We start from the raw sequence: 27,134 nt of genomic DNA, 5'->3' as shown, positions 1-27,134 counted from the left end.
AACTTACGTATCACCAAGCGTTCACGCGTATGTACTCTTTGCCCAAGCCAGGCGGAACGGTCAGCGGCCCGCGAAGGTCCCCTCAGCGGCTGGTCGTACGCGGAAGAAAGGTTAAAAAGACACTTACCATTTTTTCTCTGTATTCGTTTCACCTGCCCGAGCGTGGCCGGCGCAGGAGTAGCGCGAGTGTCAGGCATAAAGTAGAAGGAAGAGGGTCTCTTTCGTCGGCTGATTCACCTGGGCGCAGGCGCGCACTATCCGCTCCATCCCTACCCTTGTTCTCGCCCTCTTCGCCCCGTGCTACCGTCGACGAGAGGGTGGAACGAGACGGCGGATTCGTTGGACGAAGAGATCCGCAGGCGAGTTTCGGGTTCGGGGTCGGCCGACGCGACAGTCGAACCGTGGTTCAGTCGGCCGGCGAACTCGCGTGCCGAGCCTTCGTCGCGGTGACGTGTCCCGTCGTCGACGCCAGTGGATTCCGGTTCACCGACGCGACGCGACGCGACGCGAGACGACGCCGTGGACCGTTGTTATCTCTCTCTCCATCGGACCACGTTACGCCGGGCACCGTGGCCGCGGAATGTCCTCTCGTTCCCCTGAATCGGCGAAGAAACCCTCCACGCGAGACACTTCGGTGACATGCATCCTGCGAGCTTTACCGAATGATTAAACGTACAGTGTGTATTTCATACTCGACGGACAGGAGGATCGTAGGGGTCGCAATCCTGTTCTCTAAGCGATGAAGAGTTCCATGCTGGATTAATAAAACCCTCGTAGTGCGCAGTGTGCGAAGTGGCGTTCCGGAGAGTGATCGGTGTGTAGTGCGTAGATACTTAAACCCTCGAAGTCGTTAGGACCCGTGTTCCCGCGACGAAAGCTTATTTATTAACTCGTTCCAAGGATTTTCTCTGTCACTAGTCTGCTTGATTTCTCTGGTTGGTGACTGAGAGTGTATAGTATTCGGTGTGCTGTGAAACTTTCCAACGATTTAGTATTCCTCTACTCATTAGAGTCCATCGAGCATTGGCCTAACAAGGCATAAATCGAAGTCGCGTGGAGCGAATCTGATCGAAACAAAGGTGTTCATCGTATCCTCGCCATTGCTGATTAGGGTATCGTCCAGTGTCTGGGAGGCATCCAAAGAAATAAAGAAAGAAAAGTTCTACGCGCTAGATCAATAGGAGAATCGGGGAGCAGTGCACGACGAATATTACTCACTACCCTAACGAGGAGAAGAAAAATACTCTGCTGGATCGTGATCGAAGCCTGTACGCGGAGAGGTCTTTCATCGCGACGTTGTCCTAACGATTAAAGGGCGAAGCGGGAGGGAAAGGCAAAACAACGGTGATACGTGAAACGTGAAAAAGGACCGGTGGTTACCGTTTTTCGACGTGATCCACCGAGCGTGAAGTGCCGCGGGAAAACCGGTCGTGGGAGGGAAGATCACAAAAGAAGAGGGACAACGGATGTTAATTAAAGAGTAGGAGCGACCGGAGGGAAACGAACAGCCGGCAGCCTGACAGGTAAATATTTACCGACGCCGTGGCGCAGTGAAATCGCAATTTCATGGCGCGCGTTTTTCTTTCTCCCCTCTGTCTCGCTGAATCAGCAGGGACATCTAGAACCAAAGTAGACCTGACTGTGCTAGGATGCAGGTCCTAAGCGGAAACGCTTTTTTCTCCTGCCAGCGATCGAATTCCGCCGCGTGGTTTCGTTTTTCTTGGGTCGAGACGTCGGCTCGTAAACTGGCGAGCAAAAAATCCCCGTTTTACGGGAACCGTTCGCTGGGAATGCTTCTCTAGCCCGGTCGAAGAGGGAACGGTGTTTCTCATCCCGTGGGCGAATTCTCGGCGATGTAGGCTCACCGGTACCTGCTATCGTTGCCTTTCACGTGAAATTGGATTTTCGACCTGTCGCAGTCATCCTTTCGTTCCGTTTCCCCCGGAAAGACGGGGCCCGGACTATCTTCTCTTGCCTTTGGTCCTTTGAGACTATGACGATTCCGGGACCTTAAGTATCAGACGTTTCTTTTGGCGCGGTCTCATTTCCACGGTTCGGTTTGCCTGAAAATTTTCTTTGATATTCAACCGCCGATGCAGCAGTCAATTTTTCCGCGATTCCCGGTAAGGTTCACACAGGCCCGATGAGAGGGGAACAGGATTCAACACGCGAACACGCGCCACCCCTGCGACACACGACGTTTTACGTACCGGTGAGTTACAATCGCGGGTACTCACGTGACCGGACGTGTCGTACACGAGCGATCGGTCTGCGGATTGGTGTGATTCTTGGCGAGTTATTGCTCTGGGCTGTTTCTACGGTTTGACACGCGAGTGGTTGGTTGTTATGCGTTTTATTGTGGTTCTGGGGTTGTAATGGGAGGGAGAAGTTGGAAGAAGGGAAAGTGGATTAATGTTCATTGTTGGGAAGTTCGTGGCTACGTGTCAGTTGGGATGAAAGTGTATTGCAGGCTGTTAGTATTTGAAAAAGTCACTGGCAATTTTTTTTCTTCGAAGTGTTTGTATTAAAATATGTTTTATAATTTATTAGCATCTCAAAAAGTATGATTATATTGCCCAATTTATTGATAATTTGTGGAGGAAATGTTTAAATGAAATCGCTTGAGCGACTACAATAAGTAGCTTTATATTGGAATGAAATGCATTTGGTCAGTAAATAAGGCTCATACTTTTCAAGATGAAATATATTTTTTAACAAAACATGCAGTAATTGGAGATTCAAAGTTGAAGTACAATCTTACGAACTCTTTACAATATAAAACGTTTTCACTAAGTTTAGTACTGACGAAAAGGAATGAGTACACGATATTTTCTATTTTAGGTTAATATTAAAAGTGTGCTAAATAGGAAATAGTTAATAATAATTGTTAACGAAGTTGAAGATTGGAAAATAAATATAAAATATTAAATTAGATATTTTCGAGTAATAATGTAAAATGAAAATATAAACGTAGATATGACAATTCGGTAGAAAATGCGAAATTCAACGTGCTGTATTTTTGTGGTTGGTAAGTTTAGCTTAAACTATATGTTGATCATGTCACAAACGACAAAACGGAATTACTCTGAGCGAATTACATGTTTAAAATTTTCGAGACTATAATGGTTTAAAAACCAGTGTCCCCAAATTATGTAATGATATTCTGCGAGGGCGGAGAATCTCGGTGGAAAAAATTAATTGGTAGTAAGAAGTGTAATATTGTTATGCGGTGCTCCCTTTTTTAACTCTTGTGTACTGTCTATGTGATTGATATTTTAACCTTTTAAGGCTTTTGAAATGTTATCTTATGAGAATTTTCTTTTGATATTGTTGTAAATAAATGTACCGAAAGCTATCATAAAATAGATAAATTTTCTAAAAAAAAAAATAAATTTTAGATCAGTATTTTTTTAACAGAGGTTTCCAAAGCGTAATATTCTCTGATTTACATTGAACTTACAATATAAATTAACGAAGAAAATGTATTTTCCGCATGTAAAAATAAGTAGACTGCAAATGTTTACAAATTTGGTTATTTACCATACAATGCTATAACTTCGTAATAACTGCATCTATAAACCACACACATGAAATAATTCAAAATAAATTATATATTGTAGTAAAACTGATTCAAAAGAAGTATAAAAAATTAAAGAAGACAAGTAATCATGGAGTCCCACTTAACCAGGGTAGATCGAGACAAATCGTATTCGTTATAAAAATCCAGCCCACATTTGTTATATTGCAGATTATGCTTTTCACGGTTTTCTTATTTGCAACAAGTAGATTTAAAAATCCTTCTTCACTCTTGGTTATTAAGTTTCGAGTGTTTTTATTTTATTAGAGTCATACAGAAAATGTTTCCATTCACCTCAGTGCTATATATGTTTCTAGCACTGTTAAATAATGAATAATAATTATGATCATTTTAGAGCTCTATAATCTCGAATGTAGATTACCGTAATCGCAATGCTTCATTTGATATTTGTCATGTCGATCTCTCTCGAAATAACTCTTTCGTTCAGTGTAAATAAATCCCCGAAATTGTTCCGTATTGGCCATCAGCCGAGTATTAAAGCGTGTTCCGTCAACTTTACCGTTCGCCGTTGTTTTACATGCAGCGAGTTGACGTTGTGTTAATACGGAGCCCGGTGACATATTTTACAGCGGCGCAATTGACTGACGGGATAACATTCGACTGCCGGTCACGAACGTAATAGACGTGATCAGAGTTTTACGGCTAGTTGTGATAACCGGCGAACCTTTCGTGCAGTACAACCTGATTCGCAATAAAAGCAGGAGTCACGGCCGGTTTTTCGATGGCCTCGATAGCATTGCAGAAGGTGGTTACCTGTCTACAGATTTATAGACATCAATGATTCACAAGGATATACTCGAATTTAAGTGGTTTATTCGATTCGTTGGATTAAATTATGCATACTTTTCTTTTTAGCGGGAAATTATTGGTGGGTTAATGCTAAAAGAATACCAAATTGATGAAAATGAGTTGCTTTCATCATTTCTTGATTAATAATTACTGAAATCGTTCAAGTAATTTTATTAAGAATTATGAAATGCTTTCTTCATATTTATAAGAAATATTTGTTCGAAGTCACATGTTGGTTAGTTTGATTGTTCAGATTCTGATATTGTCAGAAGAATAATGCGTACATATGGTAATGCATATTTCAGCAGTTATAATTCCTTACTTCTCACTAAATACCTGCCACTTAACCTTTTTTCTGAGGTTAGTTTGTCGAGTCTTCCAAAAAGATTCTTGTCTTTACCTATTTCACCCTTTGTCTGTGATTTCTTTCGCAACTGTACTTGGTAAAACTATTTTATCGTTAACACGTTGACTGCCACGAGAATTTTGAGTGGTTTGCGTAATATTAGTTATTCTTTCGTAACAAAGACAAGTGATATTAGAATTAATTATTAATAAGTTGGTACGATAGTTTTTAAATTACAAGCTTATTTTATTACTTCTGTCGCGAAATATTTTAACGTGACATCGGTTTTTTTCTTGCATTCGTTTTTAAACCTTCTGCAAGCTCCTGTTATCGGAGACCACCGTAGCCGTCAATGCGTTAATAATTCACTAAAAAAAGAAAGAAACTGTAATGCTTATTCCATCTCTACGTTTACTCTAAAGATTAAAGATTAATAATGAACAAGTAATATTTCATTTATACCTAGACTAAATAAATAACGTTTAGATTTATCAGATTCCATTAAAAACGTTCATTATAAGTCTGTCTCGATATTACAGAAGAAGGGGTTAATAATTTTGTACAGACTGGATCAATTTCGAAACAATCTGGAACATGTAATGCAATAAAACTATCGACGCGCATAACACGTCGTTAGCAACATCGGAAGAAGAACATCTCAACGTGCGTGGCGCGCCATTCGTGCGCAAAAGGTTAAGAGTCAGATAAGTCGGTCGATTACGTAGTAATAATTTGAGTGGTAAATATGTACTTGCCGGCGAGCGATCGATAATAACAGCGCACGTGGTTGAGTGGCCGACGAAAGGTCGGGATTTGAGCTATCTCGCGGGTAATTCCGCGAACATTACCGGTCTTAATCGCGCGAAAGTTTACCCGGAAGCACGGTGTATCTGCTTAAGTTCTCGCGGTATCGGGGAAATCAATTGGCACGCCACGTCGTTGCAACGATGACGCCCGAGATAAAATCCTGATTGGACGAGCAACTTCGAACCGCGCTGGGCCCGTAACGAGGCTCATCGTGAATCACTTGAAGATATCGTTTCCGCCGATCATGCGAGTCTTCGACCCCGAAACCCTCGTGTACCGCAGCCAGCGTAACCGGAGCCCCGGCGAAGTCTCGTCGAAAGTTCATCGCTAAACGCGTCGACGTGCTCGTGCCTTTGAAATCGATTTACGGTGGGTACGTACAACGGCGACGAGCTAATTAGACGGAACGAAGATATCGGTAATTAAACGATTCCCCGTTGTTAATGCCGACAAAACGAATATCGGAGTATGATATCCTATTGTACTAGCCCGTGGTACGTTCAAATGTTTTCCTTCCTCCGAACAAGATTATTCTATTTTGTTAGATGGTCGTTATGTATTTTAATTTAATTTGTACACGGTATATTTTTGTTGGTAGTTTTTTTTTGCTGTTTGAGACTGTTTAGGGTTTTTGGAACGATGTCTTGAATTAGTGCTTAGGAGGAGTATCGAATTTATTTTTTAATATGGAGTTTGAACCTTTTTTTGAAAAATGAATATTTATTTAATGATAGGTGTTGAATATTAAACTGTTGACTCATGAATTCGTTTAGACTTGTATGAGGGTGGAGATTATGCTTTATTATTTATTAGGTATTATTTATACTTGTAAATTATATTTATGTTTCGTGTTTTCGTTGTTACTTTCTGTAAAATGTTCCAAACGATATATTATTAAACTATAGTTTTGTCTTATTCATATCATTGGAACATGTGACTGGCAAACAACAAAAGTTGGTTGCTAATAAAAGAATGAATTATTTTTAGATAACTGAAACTATTATTTCACTCTGTATGTTCCTGTGCACATTACACAGAATTTATTATATAGGTATCAACAAATAAATAATATTCAGAAAATAATAAAGAACAAGTTTAAACAAACTGAGGAACTTAATAGTTAATTTTTAACAAGATTTCAGTTAAAACTAATTTATGTTAAACAATATTCTTTTGATACATACCACTATTATAAAATGATACATCACTATCATAAAATTTTTTATTATTTATGCGAATATTGTTAAGTCAAAGTTTTCAAGTTTCATTCGATATACCGACACGCCCCTGTATAATTCACTTTGCCATTAAGGTATCTGGATTACCGGTAATTGTGATGGTGGTGTAATCGTTACCATTCGTTAATACGACGATCTCTCGTGATAAAGGCTAAACGAGCTCCGAATGAAGTGCTCGATCGTAGTCGGAAATGATAACCTAGTAGTTAACGAGGCTGCTCGAAGGGGAATATAGTCGCATCGGATCAGACGCGGCCAGTAGTTATATCAACGACTCGACAGACCGGATCTCTCCTTCGCTCGACGAGTAATTAATTACGTTCCAGGAACGTAAAAAGTTTTCTCCGTGATTAGCCTTGGGGATGTTTCTTTTCCATGAATATCCGAGAATCCTTTCTCCTTCGAAATCGCGGGAACGATTTCTTTTAAAGGGATTCGTACAATATACTTTATATTCAAACGTTTTATTTTCATTTCTTTCAGTTTCAATTCTACGGCGATTTCATAAATTGTTTGTACAAAGTTTACGTTCTACTCAATCCATTTTCTACAAACTAATTATGAATGAAATGAAAATAAACTCTCAGTGTAAATTATAATTACTTTCACATTACTAAACTTATTTAATGTTAAAGAGCTAAATAAATTCCATTTCTTCTATTAAGAATTTTACTGCGTACAAAATAATATAAACATATTTGTGATCATTAGCAAAGTTATTCGTTTTATTACATCTGCATGGGATATTCCTCTGTGCTAAAAATGCATAAAATTCGCAACGCTATTAATAAATGTAACAACGAAGAGGAAGCTAAATTCGCGTTACCTCATGTTCCAGCAGGAATTCTCAAAACAAATTTCACAGGTGGCAAATCAGATAAAAGTAAAACAGTGAGTCGCGCGCCATCATCTTTTCCTCGCTGTCTCTGCGTACTTAATTCATCCTTCTCGTTAAATTCGCATTCAGTGACTATCATCTCGAAATGTAAATGGTTCCTGGAGTCTCGATATCCGAGGAATTAAATATTCAAGCGACCCCTTTAACTGTTCCCGTGGTTAAATTACGGAGAGAAGAAAGCGTGGAAGATCGAGTGAAGGTATAAAACCAACATTAAAAAGAGGTTAATAGGGAAGGCGACAGCTCGGTAACAATTAAGGGGGTAGTAGGATCGAATGAGTCGTTTCGAGTGATAAAGGGGTAGGAAATTGTAGGTTCGGTGGAATCCGCGCGGTCCTATCTTCAGATAATTAAGAGTCGTTCATTTTTCATTTCATTCAGAGAAATTTTATTTTCCCCTGAAATTAATAATCAATGTGTCACAGTTACTTGCTTTGAATCGTAATTAACTAATACGGTATTAGGGACGTGAAGGTGCTGTTGAGGAGGTTCATAAACTTTTACTTTATTAATATATATGAATTCAAAAATTTGTTGACAGTTTTTTTAGTATTTTAAAGTAGTCTAATTATATCTTGCTTTAGCTGACAGTTTATTATCAGCTGCTGCCACACATATGATTTCATTGCTGACACATCTACCACATCGAGTAAAAATTATGAATGTTTACACTTCATGTTTAAAGAAAGAATATTCCTTAATGACAAAGATAAATAAATATTGCATTTTACAACTGCAAGAATGAAGCATAGGGAAACAATAATATCTACATGTGATAATCATTTTCATAACGAGTTACTATATCAATATATCACGAAGAACACAGTAAAAAAAACTGCAGATACGTATATGGGTTCGTAAGTTCAACGTTATATAGCGTTACAGAAAATTAATATTAAAATCTTTTGCTTAAATGTTCATTTTGTGAACATTAATCAATTTAAATGTTTCCACAGAATGAAGAAGTTCGTCTAGAATGGATTTACATTTTAACGAGGCCAGAAAAAGGTTATTCAAAGAAATATGAAAATGGAATGTCTATCTAGGAATTGATATAGACACTATAAAGATAAGATAAAAATGCTTAGCAATGTATAGAATAAAAGAGAACAAGAAAAATGGAATCAGCATAATTCCTAAGACTCCTGCCCAGTAGTTAGGACTTAACATAATTGGACAGGGTGAAACCTGAAATTCGCTTTCAAATTCTTCTTACACTCGCCAAGTTTTCGTTAGACCAGTTCCATGCCGTTCGTCACCTTATCCCTTTAATTAGGGAGGCTGCTCAGTTTTCCGTGTTCCCCCGGTTCTTTCGGTACGTTCAGCGACGCGACGTCGCACTGATTCTGTTTACGGGAGGCAAAGTTCCACGGCGTACTGCGCTCCTAGAATTATTCAGCCCAAGAAACAGAAGTTGCGGTAGTTATCCGCGGTACTCGTTAACAACAGCTTGTAAGTTCGGACAATTATTCAGCGGAGTAATTGGACCGCCCGAAATCTGCAGGTCACGTAATTCGGTTTGACTTGCCGGCAAGGAAATCATTTTGTAGACCGTCCCGTTCTAATGAATTTCTCCGGAACGTTTCCGTTTCCGAGAGGATCTTAATCCCATCTTACTTTCGTTCGAATTCGAGAAACGATTCGTTGAAATTTTTGTGAAACGTTATCTTTGCGTACAAATTCCTGTCTCTTTTGAACTCTTTTATCATAAATGGTCTTTCATTCTTCGTGAAAGAATTGTTCATTTTTGATCGAATTGTCTGAATAAATTTGACGTAGTATATTAGAATTGATAAGATAATACAAGAAATGTTTAAAATAGAACAATGGACACTGATTTAAGTAAAAAACTTATATCATGGTCTGATATCTTACATTTTCTGAACATTGAACTCACCATAAGTATTAATTAACACTAGGTTTACGGGTATTTATTGCATAATTTATTCTACTGCTTCTAGAAAAATTTATGATCGTTCATTCGGATGTTGGAAGTTGGAAGTGTTTATAAAATTCAGTATGCGTTAAATTGACGCGTTCCGTAAACCTAGTGTTAAATGTGATCACACGTAAAATACAATATAAAATATAACACTAAACTATAACAGAAATTATTTCTATCCATTCCACTAATCGACCCTGAAAAAAGTCAACGCCGATCGCATTTATGTTCATTGAAGTCTCACCAGTCGTAACGTTGTCAACGATACCTGTACCGTTACTTTCATAGCATAACATTCCCATTAGAGTGTCCTTGTTCGAAATCACAATGCATTCGTGTACCTTCGGCCCCGTACCCGGACCAGCTGTGAAACGCGATTCAAGATGCATTTAAGGTAAATGCCTACTTCCAGCTGTCCCTCTCCCCCTTTTCATCCCACCGTGACTCTTTCACGAAGGTAAAAGGAGAGGTGTGGGGTGGAATCGCAGCCTCAGCTATCAGAGGAATCCGTGCACTTTCAATTAAAGTGAGGTAGCTCGACTGCATTAAGGGCGCTCGAGGCTCTACGGCGTTATGGCTTCAATTAAGGGTTAGAGGATGCGAGAGGTCTGAGGAGAGGGGGCGACTAGGATGGCGAGGTTTCTGGGAGTGGAAGGGCGAGTAGGTTGCAAGCCGGAAAGGTGGGCGATGACACGGTCGGTCGGTTTTGGCTCTCTCTCTCTTTTTCTCCCTCTCCCCCTCTCGCTCTCGCGCGCGCTTATGTATAACAGTGGTGTGCTAGAACTCGAAACTATCGGTTAGGATCGAATCGGGAATTTTTTTCGAGGTCTGAATGGGCCTTGAAAGTATTTCGAGACTCGGAAATATCGGGACAACTGGAAATTTCGGGATCCTGCAACGTGTTTCGGGATTAGCTTAGTACGCATGTTCGTTGAATTTATTTAATACAATAAAACCTTAACTGTCCATTTTAATTGAGTGAGTAACAGGCTAGATTACTTACGATTTTGGTATTTGTATATAGAACCTGGTATATAGAATATTCCAATACTGTTGCCCATTTAGTGCATTATTCTTACTCTATACCTCTCGCAATTTCAGCATTTTATACCGAGATTCCGAAATGCTTAAAAAATTATAAACTATGGCCGCATTCAACAAAAGCTAATCCAGAGAAGTGTGTCGGATTCCCGAAATCCTCGAAAATGCCGATATTTTCGTGCTTTAAAATATCGTCCAGATTCATCCGACCTATTCCGGCCACCGTGTTTCCGCGTACCCCTAAATCTAAAGCCGCCTCGAACGGAATCGATCATCATATCGGTGCAACCGTGTTCGGAACTACCGTGATGAGATGCACGACCGCAGGCTTGCCCCTAGACGAATGAAGAAAAAACGAAGGGAAGAAAAAGGAAAAGGAAAAGAGGCGGAAGAGGATAGGAACCAGGGCGGAGTGTCTGAAAGCCCGACAAAGTTTCATTTAAAAAGCTAATTAACTTATCCAATTACCGTCTCGGCCTGGAGGCACCGTGCCGCGACGCGACGGAAAAAGATGGAGGATCCGGGCAGCGTTCCGAGTTCCATCCGCGGAATGCTACGGGATTTCCCGCGAACCGTGCAAAACCGGCCAACCTCGGGGGTTCGTAGACATGTCGGCCGGAACGGAGCTGGGGAAGGGGTTAGGCAGCGAAAGACTCGGAAAGAACGCCGGGGATTAAGCGGAAGAAAGAGCAAGGGAATCAATTTAGTCGCGACTGGGACCCGATCTTTTATGAGAAAGTGCACGGATTATGCGGCGCGCAAGAAATACAAATCGTCCCCGGGGTAACGGCGTGCTGATCCTCTTGATTAATGATTCCCTCTTACTCGCGGCCGCCGCAGCCGCTATCTTCGCTGTAAGCACTGCGCGCGTGCACGATACCGCCGCGGGAATCGCGCGACCCAGCCGTCCCGAAACGCGAGACGAACGATGAATATTTTATTCACGAGGACGCCGCTTCCGGGGATCTCGCGGAAGCGACTCGCTGCGAGCCGGTCATTTGAAAGGTATGGAGCGTCTTTTAATGGTTGATGGGTGCGTTCCAGGAGGATTTAATATTTAAGGGTGCAGTAAATAATGGATGGTAGAGTAAACTGTGCTGGGTGCTTGCTGTTGCTTGTTTCCGGGAGATTTCAGGGATGTTGCATGTTATTTTTTGATCCGTTTAGTGGTTTGAAGTTTGATTCTAGTATGCTGTCTAATTTGCTGAATAAAATTTTGTTACTTTAGGTGGTAATTTTGTTCAACGAGCTTATTAGTGTATAGGATTATCAGATTATTTGTGTTTTTGTTTTGTCGTGTGTTTTGAGATCAGTGAATATTGTTTAATGCCTGGGAATAATATCAGAAAATCACATTTTTCAGGTACAGAATTTACTTCTGCTTTTTACTTATTTGTTGTATGGTTTTCGCGAATTTGTGATTAACCCCCCTTGTCCTATGATTTATTTTTCACGTGTACTTGATGAAACATCTTTATCGTTAATAATTTAGTAGAAAATGAAAAGAATTTTATATTTATTCTATGTCTACATTTACTAGAAATGTTAAAGATTGATAATGGACAAGTAACATTTACTTTATGTTGAAAATAAGTAAATGTCACGTAGATTTATTAAATTCGATTTCAAATTTTCGTCACGTCTCTAGCGCGTTATTACAAGCCAAGGGATTAAGTAGATTATTAACATTTGCGAATTATTAAATAAATTAAATCCAATGGAGTGATTTACTTTTTTCACACAAATGAGCTTTTGTTACGAGGAATCGAATGATATCAATTTTATGTTGATAATCAAATAAAAAAAATTTATTATCGAACTCAAAGTTTTGTGAATAACTTTCCAACTGGGAAAATTTGTCTGCTAACACATAATCCTGATTTTTTGCGCCGAATAACATAACTTTCTAACTACCAAATACATTTCAAATATTCTTCCTACAAAAATATTTGTTTACTATCAATTATACCTTGACATACTTCGATTAAAAAGAAACAAGTTTCATTTATGTACTACACGACTCAAAAGACAAATTTTCATGTAGCCGCTGATTATCCATGAAACGTCGGGTGCTCGACATTCTGCTGAACATCCGTTAAAGGGGTCAGACTTACACCACACGACGAATCGATCTGGATTAAACAATTCTCTTTTTCAGCCAATAATTTAGACGTGGTTACGGTTGGCCCTCGCGAACGATAAATAATGAGGCGACAGCGCGAATCGACGGCGCAGCAGACAGACCCATCTGGATTTGCGGATCGTATATTCGCGCGTGAGAAAATATCGTGTTTACCATGCCTGATCAAATAGAAAGAGCGCTCGTTCTCGCACGCGCGTGTATCAGCGTGGCTCGCCTATCCTGCGGTTCTTCTTCCTCTGTTCTCTGGCCCTCTCATGCAAATGCAGCCGCATGGGCCGGGCCTGTGTTCCGTATCACGCGAAGAACGCTTGACAGACGAGGATTCGATTCTCTGGGCAACGTTCGATCTGTTCATGCGCGACGGATACACTTCGGCTACTTCCACTCCCGCCCCGTCTCGTCCCGGTTTCCCCTTTTCACGTTGTGTTGGAAGCAAACAGACGGAGCTCGAGTGTCGGTCGGTGCGGGATTTCCTGTGGACCGGAGTTTTTTGTGGTACCACGCGAACCCCGAACAGCTCGATTCGTAAAATTGAAAATGTTTTTGTTAATCGGCTTCGGTTACTCGTTGCTTCATGGTTGCGGGATGGATACGTTGACCAGCAATCTGAACGCTTTTAGGGGGTTCCAGTTTGTGTTTGGGAAGAACTTGTTTGCATGGTGGGCGGAAGATGGGTGGACGTTTGTTTGAGACAAATGGTTTATGGAATAAGGATTTATATGTTGGAATAGTAGATTTTTTGTAGGGGGATTTGTTTGAAGGATCGATTTATTTGTTTTTGTTGTGTTTGTTTTAGGTATTTGGCGTGTGTTTTATTAGTTTGCGTCGTGTTATATTTCTGTTATGTTTTTAAATATATTATTGTATAATTCTTTCCATAATGATGTTTGACATTAATTTATTTTTTGATAAAATACTTTCTTTTGGTGCGAATGTATTTATTATATACTTATCCACGGAATTATTTGCACTATTGCTGTGGTCTGTTTCTTGATTTTGTATAAATAAAGATGGGTTATTTGAATACATGGATACAATCATTTTCTGCGAATAACGAATAATTATTATCCCAATAAGATATTTAATAATAAGAATTTATTCAGCTTATTATCTTAGATAAATATTTATTCGGACCAATTCGAATAATGCCTGACATCCTTTTTAAGTATCTATTCTGGTGAATTGATGCATTTGATTATATTCACCATGTATAATGTGTTAAACATCGAAAATTGGTAATTTCAATTCGTAAGCTACATTAAAATTACGAATGTCTGGGTGACATTACAATCCCATCAGTTACAAAGTATCAGAGGCATATTATTTTCACAGTGTTGTATGTTTCGAAGAAGTATATAATTCTACTTATTTTTTAAGCAATAAATGGGTATTGAAAATAAATATATACGTTCAAAAATAATTTTGCTCCTTGTTAGTTTCAAATTGTGATAATGATATAACAGTTACATAAACTTGTTTGTATACCTATTCTACTGTTTCTGTCACTCGTATGCGATGTATACACAAGTATCTACGTAATCTATAACGTATCTAATAGCTTCATCTACGTTAATCCATAGTTCGTCACAAATAATTTGAAACTCAACATTAATTGCATAAGTTAATAATTTTCAATCTTATCAAAAATATTGATTGCTTAAATCAGTGTATCTAAATCTCCCAATTAGAAATTACTATTAGCTTTCCTAAACTAATTTAAATAAAAAATTATCTTGTTTATTTTATGTGTCTTAAAAATACACAAAATGCTTTTACAATCAACGAACAATTAAATGATAAAGATGGTTGTCCAATGACACAACACCAAATGTGCATTAATACATTTCTGAATGTTGATTAAAAAATTTCTCTTACTACGACAAAAATATATTTAGCAATTTTCCCCGAAAAAATAATATTGAAACAAATTATTTAATTACGTTACTCGACGATCCATATTTTCCTCACCTTTACTAAAAAATCTATAAACTTCTCAATCATTTTTTCCAGTAAGCAATACTCTAAGAATTTAAACAATTTCGAGAAACGTGTCCACCTTCGCAGAATCCATTCGACATTCCAAAAACCCAGCAGTCTGGACATGATCCTATTCCGGGCGTCGAATCGGGGACCATTAAAATTGTCCGATAAAATTCGCCCGGGCGGTCGTCTAGGGAATGGTACTCCTCATCGTGTCGGAACGAAAAGAACGTTCTCCACGCGACACGTGCACGCGGACGATGCACAAACACGCACGCGTGTTGCCGCCGGGAATATTAACCTCTGCGGGAGGGCAAGGCCTCGACATCGCGACCCCCGACATTCTGGCCCGGCTCCCGTGCCGATATTTCGTGGAGTACATACCGGACGCGAACGAGCGTCGCATACGCCGGTTACATTCTCCTCCTGCACCTCGATATGCGCCACGGTTATGCAAAGCCTCCGACGAGACGATGCAGCCGAGGCCGCGCGATCGCGAGTTTTTTAACCGCGAGCGGACATCCCTTGCCGCGAAAATCGCGGGAAATTTCTCTCTGCCGCTGCACATTGCTCCGTTTAGGAGAATTCGTGATAGTGATACTTTGGTAGCGTTTTTCGAACCGCGAAATGTGTCGGAAAGAAATTTCCGCTGAAAGATATCAACTGCTTGTTCTATAGTATCGTGTCAGACTCGTAACGAGAATTTTGAACGGAGGCAAATGTATATGTTATTATATTCATTTGAGTAATCGTATTATTTGTAATAGTTATTGTATTCATTTAATTCAATGTTATTTAATTGATTTTTTTAGAAATTCTATTGATACTATTAAAATCTTCCTAACGATATCTAGTAACGATGAAATTTAGCAAAGGCTGTTGTGAAAGAGATCATAAGATAAGGGGTTAAAATGTAATTATTATTTGGTGATGTCTTATAACTGGTTGTATAATCTAGAAGGGGGTGCTATTAAATAAAAAAAATAAGTTGAATTTATGCAATAAAATTGTTTCATTCGGAGTCTTTATTAAAATTTAGTTTCAAGGTTCGTCGAGTAATTATCCACATAATTAATGTATAATACTATATACGATAGCACGCGAGTGCTATCTTCAATTTCTCGCGTTACAATTATAGTACAGGAAAGGTGCAAATGATATATAAAGACTACCTTTCACTAATATGTAAACACTACCTATATTGGAATTTCTACAAGATATTCTCTTAGAAGGAATGTAAACATTTTATCCGTATTCATTTGGGTATTTGTATTTTTACTAAGAGAATTCGTTGAAGAAAAGTCAATAAAAGTTATGTCTAGATATTAGTAGGCGGTAGTCTTTATGTATTATTTGCACTGTCCTTACGCCATAATTATAACGCGAGAAATTGAAGATAGCACACACGTTCTGCGTATAGTTATTACGGATGAAGCTCTAAAATGGTTAATATGAAACATTGTTCTCTTAAAAAACTTACTTCAATTTGTAAATTAGATTAGATTTTATTTCACATAAAAAAGATGATTCAGAAAGCATTGGAAATTTTTCACTTGCTTCATTCTTCGTTTTAAACAGTTTAACAAAGGATTAAATATCATAGTGATTTGAAACAAGATCAAGAAAAAATTCCTGCTTTATGGATTAACGAAGTTCCTTCATTAGGCCGGATACTTGTCTAGCCTCTGGTTTCCTTCCAGGACGTTTGAATCTCGTTTCCTGACAATTTAAGAAATTTCGCTGGAGCCGAAGACAAATTTATGCCGTCCGGGGGGTAATACTGTCTGAAATGGCCGGGGGATCGCGCATAATTCACCGGTGTCACCGAGAAGTACCCTCCTTGAGCTACGATCGCTTTATTATCTCGCGATTACGCGCGCCGGTCCATTTGCATTAATTATCTTCGCCGACCGCGAAATAGAGTCGCGTTCGCCAGGACCTGCCACTGACACACTTTAGCAACTAGTAAAGGATATAATAAATGTAACGGTCGGTGCTGTCGATCTTCATAAACTGCTATCAGACGGTATGTCCAGCGAAAATTGCCAGTATCTCAATTTTATAAAGATTGTCCAGCGAATTTATGATGCACTTATGTCGTCTCGGAATAATGAAGAAAAATTGCATCTATTCCCTTTTAGAAACATTTTCTTAAACAGTTATCGAGGATCTACAATCTTTCTTTGAGGAATATTTTTAGCGAACTTAATTCTCGATTTTCCTTAAACCAAAAATAAAAGTCGTGCAGATTTTTTTGCAAATTGCACTTTATTTTGATTAACTCTTTATTTTATAACGTCGAGTTAGACTCAAAGAGAAGACGCTTCATTCTATTTAATGAATTAAAATACGTTTCTGATCCTATCAATCACAGAAAAATACTACTTTCTATTTACAATAAAACTAACGTTTTACATTAAATTTAATTCTAAATACAATGAACATACAATTTCTATTATCGCCGGAGAATTATTATATTAACAATAAACCAATTCTCGTAATTCTAATAAAACAAAAAGTCGTAAAACTCCAATTTTTCAAATTCATTTTGATTGATTTCAGTTAACTCGCGAGACAGGGTATTTGCATAAAATCTTGTCAATTTCCGAGGATAAGAATTGGCAAATATTGTTTCGTGGCGGAATGTAAGTAGATGTCTGGTACGGCGAATGAGGTAGACGATTTTACTAAGCCCGCCGTGAGCTTTCGGTTCATGGGTCATTGGGAAGTTGGGAATAGCCAGCCGGTAAAAGGTATTGTCGTCGGAACGACCGCGTTGGTCACTGGAGAGGCTCTTTTATATCCCGCCGGGAAGACACGGACCTCCGTGGAAAGGACGATCAAGCTATACTGCAAACTCTCGTCTTATAGTAGAACCAATCTTCGGCCGTCTCACGGACAGCCAACGTTGAACGAAGGAAAGGGTTGGCGGGAGGGCGCGAGGGGGATGACGTGAAGCGAGCCGTAGAGAAAGGAAAGAGATTACCTCGCGTAAAATCGGGACGGGCGACTTTTCGACGTCCGCGGGCCGGCCGTCGTGTCGACGAGTTCCTTCCTCTTCTTTTCATCGACGGTAATTCCCTCCGCCGTGCAGTCGAATAAGATACTGCGCCTGACAGACAAAGGTCCTCTGTAACAGAGTTTCGTCCGTGAACGTCCAACACGTATCCGAGCAAACTGGACGGATGCACCACGCGCATTCGAATGTGTTGAATGTCGATTGGGAATGTTCATTTCTGAGAAAATTATTTCGCTTTGACATGACATAAGTTGTACCTTGGGTGTGCAATGTAATTTTATTTCATGCGATGATTAAGTCGCTCGGAATAAGTAATATGGTTTTGTTAAATTCTCTTGGATCTATTTAAATACTAATGTCACGGTTACTAATATTGACAACTGATAATGATTAATATTAATCAGTACCGCAATTGGCTGATTTAATAAGAAAGTCCAAGAAAAATACGAAATCGTATTGCACTTTTCCCGTTTGATAAACCAAACAACACTCGTTTAATCTATTTATATAAGCTGCGTTTACTAATTAAGATCGTCGTAAACTGTATTTATTAATTAAGGATGCCCTAAATTGTGTCTGCTAATTACCCTTTCTAATTACAAGCAGTTTGCGAACTTCAGCAATTACTAACCTTAAAAAAGAGATTTACAGATAATAATCGTTACGCAACGAACAATGTGAAAAATCTGTAACTTTTTTATCGCCGCAGACATTTCAAAATCATTGTACCAACGAAATTGATGCAGAAGATCATTGTACTAAAAATTCCAACGAAAAATCAATTCTCTTCCGCTTGAGTGTCACAGCGCATCGTTGAGAGCACCGTTTCGACGATGAGGTAGTAAAAACGTTTTTCCGCGGTGGCGGCGCGCCGTGTCACAGTCTGCCCCCCTCTTCCGGACTGGGGAGAGATTCGTCAAGTAATTCTCGCAAGTGAAAAAGCGGAGACAAAGTTTGCGGCGTCGGGTAAAGGCTCGCTGGCTGCTAGTAAACCAAATTAAAGATCCCGCGCGGGGGTGGTAAAGCAATTTCGTAGTCCCGCGCAGCGGCTCGTCGCGAGGAGCGGCGTTTCTACGTCACTGGATACGAATGGCGGGTGGAGGGTAATGGCGAGAGACAGACTCGGAGCCAGACCGAAACGTATCCCCTGCGCGAACCCTCCTGGCCACCCTCCGACCGATCCAACCCTCCCTCTCACGATCCTCGCGACTAGAACACAGGCAAATCCTTTGCACGCGCACGTTTTCCACGGGAATCTCGTAGACATTTAGCCGTGCACGTACACGCCGCCTGGAAATGGAGAGCCGATCTACACGCGTTCTCAGTTAAACGAACGACAGCGCCGAAGTCAATCCTGATTCTTGCTTGGTATTATTCTTCTCCTCTCTCTATCTTTCTATCTGTTTTTGTCTGTAGCTTACTCTTCATTTTAGTCTGTATTTTTTCTTTCCTTTTTCTTTTTCATTTATTCTATTTTTCACTTTCTATTTTTCTCTCTATGTTTTTCTATATTTTTCTATATCTGTTTCTATATCTTTCTCTGTATATTCCTCTATCTTCCTTGCTAGTTATCTCGACCCCTGTCTACTTTTTCTATTTTTTTTTTTGCTATTTTTCTCTCTAACTTTCTTTGTAATTTTTTTTATATATTTCTTTCTATCACATCAAACTCTATATGAATTCTTGAACTCCAACAGTATACGATTTGAGAAATAATAGTTTAGTAATATTAAATAATATAATATTACACGGTATTATAATACTTAAACATACGTTTTCACTTATTTAATAGCTCTTGTTGAGATACTTTAAACAGACATCAATATTTTCTTTAAAAGTGTTACAAAAAATTGCTCCTGTCGTTATAAATTCTTAGTTCTTTGTCTTGCAACACTTTCGTATAATGCTTCGTTGCATAGTATTCCGTTACCCAAATGGAAAGTCAAATGAAATGGGCTCCTCATGCTATCTTTCTGTCTATCTTTTTCTCTATTTCCGCCTATTTTTCTCTCTGTCTTCTTTACCGTCTTACTATCCATCTTTCTCTCCCTTTCCTTCTCGTCTCTCACGCTTCTTTTTCCTTTCTTCTCCTCGAAAAAGCTTGTCGCCACGAGTCGGATTACGGCTCAATGAAAAATACTGGCGTGCCATTCCGTGCGAAACGGTATGTATTCCGCCATTCGAAATGGGCGCCAGTGATTCCCCGTGTACGTCTGGATGGTTTATTAAAAATTGATGGCGAAATGGTACGACCGGGTCTGTCCAACGTACCGGAGAACGATCCTCTACGACGATTCTTTTCCCCGGCGAGTGGAAACAAGGATTTATAGACCAATGAGATAATATTTGTTCTCGCGATGCGAGGCTGACGCGTTGCTCTATTGTCAGTAATTGAGTGATACGTGAGATTGTTACTGTCGTTGTTTTCACGAATCGAAAGAGTTGAAGCTTGAAGTGTGAAATATTTTAGAATTTCCTATACCTCCTTCGTTAATATGTATGGGATGACCTGTTTTTAATCGATAGGTGCTGAAACGAGAATAATAACACGTTCACTGTTTGTATATTTAGATGTGCACTGGAATTCGTGATAATATTATTGCCTCTTTTTGGAAGGTGTAATGGAAAAAGTACGCACTGTTGTACTATATCATTTTTAAAATTGCGTTTCGAGTAATTATTCTTGTAGTTTTTCTAATTTACCTTGGATGTACTTAAATATATTTTGTAATATTTACAAAAACACAAGAAGGTATGAGCGAGAACAAGGAATGACACAGAATATTTATTTAAATATCTCGTAAGGTTATTAAATTAATAATTCTTATGTATTGATGAGTTGTTACGTTGTATTTATATCACGAAAGACTATATAAGTGCTTCAAAATTGAGCCACACCATATTAATATTTGATAATACAGTTTTTAACAAAAACTACAGTACTTTTAATTATCCTTCCTAAAAAAAGCGTACAATCGACGTTTATAATAATTCCGAAACCCAAGAACGGAAGACCAGTGCAAAAATGTGGGGGTACACCTGACGTCCAATGGAAAACGGGTCGTATTAGAAGCATCGTGTTCTTGTCTCTGGATGATGAATTATTATCTCTTATAGGGAAACTTATATGGAATTTTGTATTGCCACTCCTGCGACCACGAATCAGGTCTTACACTGGAATTGACTCCGCCTCTCTAACATTCTTGAAACATTTAAGTCTCGTCTGAACGAAACTTTTAACTTAACATGTTTTCCAAAAACTCTGGCTTAGAAAACTCTTACAGATTATTTGCTCAGTAATCGAAGTGAAGTTAGTTTACAGTACCCTATTTCGTTCTTACGTCCATTGTTGTACAGGTACTTGAAAAATTATCGATATTCATATTCATATTATGCTAGATATTAAATGATATTGAAACGATATTAAAAATAATATTAAAATGACATTATGTTACCAAAAATTAATCTAAATACTTCCTGAAGGTAAGTGTATATAATAATACTCATGAAATAAGATAAAAAAAAAGTATATGAGATAACTAAACGTATGGTGGCAATCAGGTAGCAAAGTACCTATTTTTAAATTTTATTCTACACAGTTTGTCATGTTCTTGACAAGATTTTACAAAATTGCTTTAGATCTCAATTTTTTAAACACTGTTAAGTCGATTCATATGTCAACAATAAAACGTCTATGCAAAACCACTATGACATTAATATTTCAACAACCACGGATATTTTGTCTATTTGTATAGGGTTTAACATATTACTAATTTATGGGGAAGATTTCTCATTTCTCTTAAAATTCTCCTATTGTTCAACTAGTTTATCGTTTCTTCTGTTACTCATAAAATAAAGAACCATCCCTACTAAGTCATTAACTTATGATTCAGACCACCTTTCGTTATGAGAATTTTAATTTAAAAAGGCTATCACACGTTGCTTGCAAAATAGGCACAATGGCTAGGGCCTGGTTAACCACTGAGCTCGTGATCAGAGGTCAGGGATAATCAGAAATCGCAGTTTCCGAATCCCTGTTCAGTCGATAAGTTTTTGACGCAACTACTTGTCATCACTGCTTCAGCACACGCCCACATTGGCTCCCGCGGCCGAAGAACCCATCATCACTAATTTTATTAGCTGTTCGCGCGAACAAAGCTGCGCCCTCATCCTGCAAACACTCGATGCTTTTTTCGTGTACGCGCTCGCTAGACAGCGTTTCACCGTGTGTTGGCGATTACACGTATACGCATGTACACAGGCACATGTGGGCATCCAATCTACCTTGGTCGAGCTGACTCTTCTCGTACCTTTGAGCCGCCATTACAGGAAAGCCTTTATTAAGTCTTCAACTTCGCGTAACATGCGCGCGTCCATCAGCCGGTGGTCTTGTTCCCATTGATCGCGCCTCGTTTCTGATGTATTCCGGGAACTACGGTCAGCGATAGCTGTCTATTCATTGAGAAAATGACTGAGGATAATCCTGTGGGAGGGATATGGTGCCGAGAGATAAGTGGAACTCGTTTTTATTGATTGCTCCCGGGTTCGTGTAAGATCCTGTTGTGACCATCTAAGTGGGAACACATAAATATCTTCGTTATTTATGGATGCATGAAAAAAACGTGTTAGAATTAGGTTATACATAATGGTAGGAAGCAATTTGTTCTAGGTCATTCTTCTTTTAACGAGATTTCAAGGTTATTGATATTTTTTGAATATAATTTCTACTATTACGATTTTTAATAATAATTCGAACATGGAATACTTTAGTTTCCTTTTTATTCTGCATTAGAAATCTACTCATTCTATCACTTGCTTCCATTTTCTATAATAACAGATCAAATGAAGCATTTTACGAAGAATATTTTTCATTCAAGTATTTCGGACTGTAATTAAACTATGTATCCTTATTCAGATTCCTGTTTTCACAAACTATTTTACGTAACGGTAAAAATAAAGTATGTCATTAACGTTATATATGCCTTAAATATTAAAATATTATACTGTGGATTTTATTCACCGACACAACAAATATACGCGATTTTATTTGATAAACAACGTCACTTTATCGCTACATTGTATAATAAAATTATTCTCATTTCAAACGTAGTAAACACTCTCTAGGGATTTAGTAAGACACATCGAAGAATCATCTTGCCGAATTATTCAAAACTTCACGCAGCCGTGACTCCAGATACCACGAAGAAATCGCTAAGACAGATCCCATCCCCACCGTTCCAAATAATTAATCGCGGGCTCATACCCTCGAGTACGAAGAATCACGCTCGTAACGAGAAAATCCTGTACCCGGGGACATAAAAGACGAGAGCGCCCGGTGAAATTGTAATGGTGAGGCAGGGACGAGGCCAAGAGGCGCGTCTACCGCAGAAATTACAGAAACTTTACGAGCGAAGTAGGATTAATGCCGCTTATCTCGTTAAAATTCCGTGGAAAGCGTTTCACGGAATTGTATCCCGCGGCCATCGGCACGATGTACGGTCCGACATGTATTCGACGGTGGCTCGAGCGGTTTCTAGGAGAATACGTTCGCCCTTGATTCGCCACCTTCCCTCAGCTTATCCATCGTGTTCCCTCAGTCTCGCCGGGCAACCATTACAGGAAAGCCTTTATTAAGTCTTCAACTTTGTGGGACGCGTGCCCGTCCATCATCACGGAATTGAGTTCCCGTGCAAGCTTCGCTGGGCCAGCACGGCTGATTGACGATTTTCTGGCTCCATGTAATTAGAAATTCGGCCGACGCAAAATTTGCTCATTCGTCTAGCTTCGGCGCGTCACTCTACTGCAGGGATTGTGTAACTGACGTTGTTGCAACGCGGAATAATACATTTGGTTATTACAATGTTACATTCTAACGCTGTGTTGTGGAATCTATTATCATAGCATAGTGCAAATATGTGTGAATCGGCAATAATACACGGGAATACAGAAATACTAATAAATAAAATAACTGTATCTATTAACCCTTTGCACTCGATTTATTTTCAATATTGTTAGGGTGTAAACTTGTATTTATTTTTACGGAAATTAATTAAAGTGGTACCATTCAACGATTTATTTTTATTTTATTTATTATTATTATAATAAGATTTTATTTTTGTAATCTTTGAAAGTGTGGTACTTTTCAAAATACCACAAATAAAGTATAAAAAATTTACATTGCCATCTCCAGCAAAAGGAAGTAACGTTTAAATATATGAAACTATATGTATATACTAACGACATACAATTGAAGCAACACACAACTTCTTGCCAGGAAGGCGCACAACTCTCTCTAGATAGACTATCTTTCGAACATTCGCACTCAAAAATCATTCTCTCCCCACAATCATTCTTCTCATTCGCACTCTCCATAAACTCTCAAACATACCTTTTCAAAACCGAAATGGAAACCTTGGGCCTGCGACGTTGTGCAGGCAATTTTCCCTCGATTGTTAGGCTTTTTTCTTTTATTACCCTTGGCTCACACTCATTCTCATATTAACGCTTTTTAAAAATATCCTAAACTATGCTAAAAACTCTAAATACTACAATACGTTTTTACAAATTCATGATTTAACCACATTTTTCAATATCTGATAGCATTTGATTTGAAGGAGACTATAAGTATTGATCTTAGTGTGTCAATTGCTTTGTACTTTAAACTTCTTGTGAGACAGACAATTATTTCGAAATAGATGACACAAAGAACATGCCTTTCATTAAGTAGTTTGAAAACAGTCGTCCATAAGTATTGCACATGTCTCATTCGCACATTGATTCACACGGTTTCGAGTGAATCGTTAAACAGTCGTTCAACCACCATAGATCATATTAAAGCTGTTGTACAAAAGTTTTCGACAAGAAACAATAATCTTTAATCAAATATTTATCATCGATCTCAAATCAACTTTCTTTGGAAAATAGTTATTTACAGTATATCTGCAACCCCTTATTCAAATCAAAGCTCCTTTCATTTTAAATATTCAATCAATCCTTCAATCGCAATCTTTATTCAAATCAATATCGCCAATTCACTGTGCAGCTACTTATATATGTATTTTGTTTAATTGATTATAATGTCTAGCCATCCTTCAGGTCCCGTGACAAAAGACAAATACAGTTGTCAAAACAAAATGACACTACCGACTTTTTTATTCTTTTGCGTTGTTATAAATTCTAATAAAGAATGTTACGTAGTAGCATGGAGACGTGTCTATTTTAATTTTATAAACACTATTTAATAGTTTTCGTCGATTCTATTTCATGAAATTACACAAATACGTATCCCAGTTCTCTATTTTTAAACCTTTGTCTAAGATCTAAACGAACGAGTATAAATTTTTCTAAGAACAATAGAATAAACTGTACTTAAAATAACAGAATAAATGAGCCACTCATTGGACAAATCGATTCATTTCACAAAACAAAAAGTAAATAAAAGTGATGTGATAGTTATATATTGATTTTTAAAATTTCCCTTTAAATGCAAAATCGAATTACCATAATAGAATGTATTTTATTCGATTAACGTACATACAGCTTCGATCTAACAACCATGTAAAACACATAAAATAGTATATTCTTGAAGTAACTTCTATTATTATTGCAATTTTTCCATGACTAAAAAGCTTTTTCTTATTTCGTAGTACCAAGCCCAGTTGTAATAAAATTTATGTTAAATATAATGTGTTAAGAATGAATGCAGCGCTTTAATGATAAAATAATTAAGTTCAAAAAATGGAGTTAATCGATTTAACCAGTGTACAGCACAAATGTCCGTAAACTTAGTATTAATGTACCCATTTAATCATTCATCAATTACTAATTTCGCAGCTCTCCGGAATAAATAACACAACACATTTCGATAGCTTCAACTGTGATCACGGAACAGTTCGTGTCAACCCGAAGGGAGTGGCGATGTCCGACGAATCAGCAGGGGAACGTTTTGAAAAATGAGATCGCTTGTCACCGCGCTGATCCTGGACGCCCCTGTATTCCCGTGATTGTCGGGAACGCGTGACGAACCGGCGTCCCCGGCAATTCCGGGAATGATTTCTCTCGGTGCCGCGTTCCCGAGCGAGCGTGCGGAATTTGATTCCGTGCCGTCGGTGTGTTCGATGAGCTTCATCGTTGGCCCATGATTTCTATTTTTGTATTTTCAGTTTTTTCCTCTTCTTCCCTTCGTTCGCGTTCCTGCGCGCATAAGGCGCATGGAAAATGCAAGCGGCGCGCGCGTTTCGTTACAGCAGCGCGGCCTGTTTTCCCGAGCGAATCGAATAAACATCACTCCGATACCGGATGCGAATATTTTTGAAGGCAAATCGCACGTTGCCGAGCGGCTGGAACGTCACGAATCGTTGTGACGAGAGATCATCAGGGATTAGCAGCTTATTAATCTGTCACGATTCGTACGGTGAGCCGCGCACCCGGATCGATTGTCCGACTTCCCTCTTTCTCTTCCGTGCTCGCGGGAAAAGGACCGGCGAGCCGTGTCGGCGATTGTTAGGGTTTGTATTGTAAATTCGAACTGAAAACGGGGGATATTTGTTCTCGATGTTTAACGACAATACGTGTGTGATGTTTCGATTAAAATTGTCCGCAGAAATTGTTCTCCCTGGATGAATATTACTTTTCGAAAGAAACTGTTGTTATGTTTCTTTTTTTTGCTAATTCAAGGATTACTGTTTTCTTTATTAACTATTTTAGACAGAATCCAGCTTTATTTATTGTAATATCATTATAATTGAATTTTTATACATATTTGTTTATATATTGAAAAAATTATTTAATTTCGTTACTAAAGATACATTAATGGACTTCTTAATATATGTGCAGTTTTAAGATAGGGTTTAACTTTTCCAAAAGCAATTTCCAAATTGCTTTCCAATTTCCTAATTGCTGCACGATGATCTTTTAGAGGTCTTACTGATTTACGATTTTAATTTTTATTGTTATTGAAAAATGAATTAAGAAATATTGTAATTATTGAAAAATGAATTAACTAAAGGCAAAATAAATGGTAAGTTAAACATAAAATTGAAATGGAAGTCTATAATTTTATTTTATAATAGCTGTCCCGGAAGAATTGAGTTAAATAAAACGTATGCATGAAAAAGACTGGAAGATAAGAGAGAGACTCATGAGCCTCCTATCTCCTGTGTCACGAAAAATGGTGGAGTAGTGGCTCCCCAGACACTGTCGCTTACGATACAATAGTTTGACATACGACTATACTTTTCTTTTTGAAAAAAGGTTACCCGAAACTATCAAAATTATGAATGATACTATCAATTTTTAAGGAAAATAACCTGGGAAACGTATAACATGAAAGAA

General features: G+C 38.5%; 1 protein-coding gene across 1 annotated transcript in view; it reads left to right on the top strand.

Annotated features, from left to right (window-relative positions):
- The first annotated feature begins 388 nt into the window (after positions 1 to 388).
- The window catches only part of LOC116424797 (agrin), a 631,033-nt gene continuing 604,287 nt past the window's right edge, over positions 389 to 27,134 (top strand). The window contains exon 1 of the mRNA XM_031971677.2: positions 389 to 1,523. The gene's annotated coding sequence lies outside the window, so the exon portion shown is untranslated. The remainder of the gene's footprint in view (positions 1,524 to 27,134) is intronic.

The sequence above is a fragment of the Nomia melanderi genome, chromosome 5 (assembly GCF_051020985.1).
Source record: "Nomia melanderi isolate GNS246 chromosome 5, iyNomMela1, whole genome shotgun sequence".
Taxonomy (NCBI): domain Eukaryota; kingdom Metazoa; phylum Arthropoda; class Insecta; order Hymenoptera; family Halictidae; genus Nomia; species Nomia melanderi.
The sequence above is the reverse complement of the archived record's forward strand: the minus strand, read 5'-3'. Positions and strand labels throughout refer to the sequence as shown.